The following is a 5,408-nucleotide window of genomic DNA, read 5'->3' as shown; positions in this document are numbered from 1 at the left end:
ACCTCCAAACGAGCTTCAATGCCATACAACACTCCTTCAGTAGCCTCCAACTGCTCTTAAACACTAGTAAAACTAAATGCATGCTTTTCAATCGAACGCTGCTGGCACCCGCCCACCCGACTAGAATCACCACTCTCGACGGGTCTGACCTAGAGTATGTGGACAACTACAAATACCTAGGTGTCTGGTTAGACTGTAAACTCTCCTTCCAGACTCACATAAAGAATCTCCAATCCAAAGTTAAATCTAGAATCGGCTTCCTATTTCGCAACAAAGCCTCCTTCACTCATGCTGCCAAACATGCCCTCGTAAAACTGACTATCCTACCGATCCTTGACTTCGGCGATGTCATTTACAAAATAGCCTCCAACACTCTACTCAGCAAATTGGATGTAGTCTATCACAGTGCCATCCGTTTTGTCTCCAAAGCCCCATACACTACCCACCACTGTGACCTGTACGCTCTTGTTGGCTGGTCCTCACATGTTCGTCGTCAAACCCACTGGCTCCAGGCCATCTATAAATCACTGCTAGGCAAATCCCCACCTTATCTTAGCTCATTGGTCACCATAGCAGCACCCACCCGTAGTCTGCGCTCCAGCAGGTATATCTCACTGGTCATTCCCAAAGCCAACACCTCCTTTGGCCGCCATTCCTTCCAGTTCTCTGCTGCCAATGACTGGAACGAATTGCAAAAATCTCTGAAGCTGGAGACTCTTATCTCCCTCACTAACTTTAAGCATCAGTTGTCAGAGCACCTTACCGATCACTGCACCTGTACACAGCCCATCTGAAATTAGCCCACCCAACTACCTCATCCCTATATTGTTATTTATTTTGCTCTTTTGCACCCCAGTATCTCTATTTGCACATAATCTCTTGCACATCTAGCATTCCAGTGTTAATACTATTGTAATTATTTTGCACTATAGCCTATTTATTGCCTTACCTCCATAACTTGCTACATTTGCACACACTGTATATATATTTTCTGTTGTATTTTTGACTTTGTGTTTTCTTTACCCCATATGTAACTCTGTGTTGTTTTTATTGCACTGCTTTGCTTTATCTTGGCCAGGTCGCAGTTGTAAATGAGAACTTGTTCTCAACTGGCTTACCTGGTTAAATAAAGGTTAAAAAAAATATTAAACAGTTTCCACCTTTCACCCTGGAATGTTTAGTCCCGCCTCCCTCTGTTAGTGGGTTGATAATTCTAACACAGTTTACACATTTATACTGTATTTGGGGTGAAATCCTTTAGTCATTATTCTTAAAATACAAATTAATCTAACAATGACTAAAATGTAAATGTAAATGTGTTGCTAACAGAACCTGCTAAGAGAAAGCAACTCAGCACCGATGCTACGATGGAAAGTTGGTTATCATGTAATAACAGCTATTACACATTAATGATAAGTAAAATACACATGTACTGTTATACTTTTTACATAAAACATTTTATTATAGGATAAATAAATACACAGTCATTTTCTTATCTGCTCCTGTGTCACTGACAATTAAAGTACTGTACAAATAGGAAGGTATGTCAGTTTGGTTAGAAGTTAGAACATGTACAAGGCAAGAGTGATGCAAAATGTAGGACCTGAAGTTGATGACAAATTTAGAGATGCACTACAAGACCAAAAGTATGTGGACACTTGCTCGTCGAACATCTCATTCCAAAATCATGGGCATTAATATGGAGTTGGTCCCCCCGTTGCTGCTATAACAGCCTCCACTCTTCTGGGAAGGCTTTCCACTAGAGGTTGGAACATTGCCGCGGGGACTTACTTCCATTCAGCCACAAGAGCATTAGTGAGGTCGGGCACTGATGTTGGGTGATTAGGCCTGGCTCGCAGTCGGCATTCCAATTCATCCCAAAGGTGTTCGATGGGGTTGAGGTCAGGGTTCTGTGCAGGCCAGTCAAGTTCTTCCACACCGATCGACAACCCATTTCTGTATGGACCTCGCTTTGTGCACAGGGGCATTGTCATGCTGAAACAGGAAAGGGCCTTCCCCAAACTGTTGCCACAAAGTTGGAAGCACAGAATCGTCTAGAATGTCATTTTTTGCTGTAGCATTAAGATTTCCCTTCACTGGAACTAATGGGTCTAGCCCGAACCATGAAAAACAGCCCCAAACCATTATTCCTCCTCCACCAAATTTACAGTTGGCGCTATGCATTCGGGCAGGTAGCGTTCTCCTGGCATCCTCCAAACCTAGATTCATCCATAGGACTGCCAGATGGTGAAGTGTGATTCATCACTCCAGAGAACGCGTTACCACTGCTCCACAGTCCAATGGCACTGAGCTTTACACCACTCCAGCTGACGCTTGGCATTGCGCATGGTGATCTTAGGCTTATGTGCTGCTGCTCGGCCATGGAAACCCAATTCATGAAGCTCCCGACGAACAATTCTTGAGGCAGTTTGGAACTCAGTAGTGAGAGTTGCAACCGAGGACAGACAATTTTTACACACTACGCGATTCAGCACTCGCTGGTCCCGTTCTGTGAGTTTGTGTGGCCATCCAATTTGTGGCTGAGCCGTTCCTAGATGTTTTCACTTCACAATAACAGCACTTACAGTTAACCGGGGCAGCTCTAGCAGGGCAGAAATTTGACGAACTGACTTGAAAGTCACTGAGCTCTTCAGTAAGGCCATTCCACTGCCAATGTTTGTCTATGAAGATTGCATGGCTGTGTGCTCGGGTGTGGCTGAAATAGCCGAATCCACTAATGTCCACATACTTTTGTGTGTGTATATATATATATATATATATATATATATATATATATATATATATATATATATATATATATATATATATATATATTTGTACAATTTTGTTTTTCTTTCAAACAAAGGAGGGTTATTGAAACGTAGTTCTCACAGCACGTGACAGCATCATTTCACCAAGACAACATGATTATAAAACATATCAGTTAGTGTCCAGTCCAGCCATGATCCCTGCTGTAACAGTCCTGACTCTGGGTGTGTCCCAAATGGCACCCGGCTCTGGTCAAAAGTAGTGCACTATATAGGGAATAGGGTGCCATTTGGGATACAACCTCTGTTTCAGGCTTTCCTAGGCCTTGTTGATGTAGCCCTCCTTGATCAGAAAGTCATAGATCTTGCGTGTCTTGTTGACGTCGATCTTGATGAGTGCCCGGGCCTGTGCCAGCCGTAGACCACCCTGCCGCCTGCACTCGTTCAGCAGGGCCTGCTTGTACTCCAGGTAGGCACCTGGCACCAGACGCACCACCTGGCACAGCTGCAAGCAGCCACAGGACAGAGAGAGACGCCATGTTACATCAACAAAATGCCAGTCATGACTGTGTCCCAAATGCCACTGTATTCCCAATAGAGCAGCGCTCTCCAACCCTGTTCCCTGGAGAGCTAACATCCTGTAGCTTTTTGCTACAACCCTAATCTAGGGCACCTGATTCTAATAATTAGCTGGTTGATAAGCTGAATCAGGTTAGTTACAACTGGGGTTGGAGCAAAAACCTGCAGGAGGGTAGCTCTCCAGGAACAGGGTTGGAGAGCCTTGCCATAGAGTGTACTACTTTTGACCAGGGCCTATGGGGAATAGGGTACCATTTAGGATGCACTCTTTCTGTTTAGCCCTTCACGTACTGCCCTGGTGGGGCTGAGAGCCTTACATCCATAGAGATCCTAGAATTCATATGTAATAGAATGGATTCTATATGTACCTCTTTCTCCCTGTCGTTGAGCTTCTCTGTCCCTGGCAGGCCGGTCAGGTTGAGAGGAGGGGCGCTTCTCCTGCCTGTTGCTGTGGAACAATAACACACAGTTAAACAGATCTAAACACCTGACTATTCTCGTATTGTTTTAAGTGACAAACTGACAGTTTGCTAAATCAGTTTTGTTGGAAAATAAAGACAAATATTTACGACAGGCAAATGAGTGTAAATATACCCGTGTGGAAATGACATAGATGTGTCCTACTTGTGCACTTGAGGTTACTGAATGACAACGGAAACGGGGAAGATAAAGCTAGAGACAGATATGCATAGCAGTCCTGTTTGTCGAGTGTATTTCTGGATGAGCATCTCTGAGAATACATTAATGTGACTGCACCTGGGACCATGACAAGAAGAGAGGGAGCGGGGGAAGGAAGAGAGGGAGCGGGGGAGGAAGAGAGGGAGCGGGGGAGGAAGAGGAAGAGAGGGAGCGGGGGAGGAAGAGAGGAAGCGGGAGGAGGAGAGGAAGAGAGGGAGCGGGAGGAGGAGAGGAAGCGAGGGAGCGGGGGAGGGAGAGGAAGAGAGGGAGCGGGGGAGGGAGAGGAAGAGAGGGAGCGGGTGAGGAAGAGGAAGAGAGGGAGCGGGGGAGGAAGAGGAAGAGAGGGAGCGGGGGAGGAAGAGGAAGAGAGGGAGCGGGGGAGGAAGAGAGGAAGCGGGAGGAGGAGAGGAAGAGAGGGAGCGGGAGGAGGAGAGGAAGCGGGAGGAGGAGAGGAAGAGAGGGAGCGGGGGAGGGAGAGGAAGAGAGGGAGCGGGAGAGGGAAGAGGGAGGAAGGGGAAGAGATGGGAGCGGGAGGTGGAGAGGAAGAGAGGGAGAGGGGGAAGAGAGGGAGAGGGGGAGGTGAGGAAGAGAGGGAGCGGGGGAAGAAGAGGAAGAGGGGGCGCGGGGGGAGGAGAGGAAGAGAGGGAGAGGGGGAAGAAGAGGAAGAGAGGGAGCGGGGGGAGGAGAGGAAGTGAGGGAGCGTGGGGAGGAGAGGAAGAGAGGAAGAGAGGGAGCGGAGGGAGGAAGAGAGAGTGGGCGAAGGAAGAGAGGGAGCGGGGGAGGAGAGGAAGAGAGGGAGCAGGAGGAGGAGAGGAAGAGAGGGAGCGGGGGAGGAGAGGAAGAGGAAGAGAGGGAGCGGGAAGAGGAAGAGAGGGAGTGGGAGGAGGAGAGGGAGCGTGGGGAGGAGAGGAAGAGAGGGAGCGGAGGGAGGAAGAGAGAGTGGGGCGAAGGAAGAGAGGGAGCGGGGGGAGGTAAGGAAGAGAGGGAGTGGGGGAGGAGAGGAAGAGAGGGAGCGGGGGAGGAGAGGAAGAGAGGGAGCGGGTGGAGGAGAGGAAGAGGGAGCGGGTGGAGGAGAGGAAGAGAGGGAGCGGGTGGAGGAGAGGAAGAGAGGGAGCAGGAGAAGGAAGAGAGGGAGCGGGTGGAGGAGAGGAAGAGAGGGAGAAGGAAGAGAGGGAGCGGGTGGAGGAGAGGTAGAGAGGGAGTAGGAGAAGGAAGAGAGGGAGTGGGGGAGGAGAGGAAGAGAGGGAGCGGGGGAGGAGAGGAAGAGAGGGAGCGGGGGAGGAGAGGAAGAGAGGGAGCGGGGAGGAGAGGAAGAGAGGGAGCGGGGAGGAGAGGAAGAGAGGGAGACGGGGGAGGAAGAGAGGGAGCGGGGGAGGAAGAGAG

Source organism: Coregonus lavaretus (genome assembly GCF_964263955.1).
Source record: "Coregonus lavaretus genome assembly, chromosome: 30".
Lineage (NCBI taxonomy): Eukaryota > Metazoa > Chordata > Actinopteri > Salmoniformes > Salmonidae > Coregonus > Coregonus lavaretus.
Note: the sequence above shows the minus strand (reverse complement) of the source record.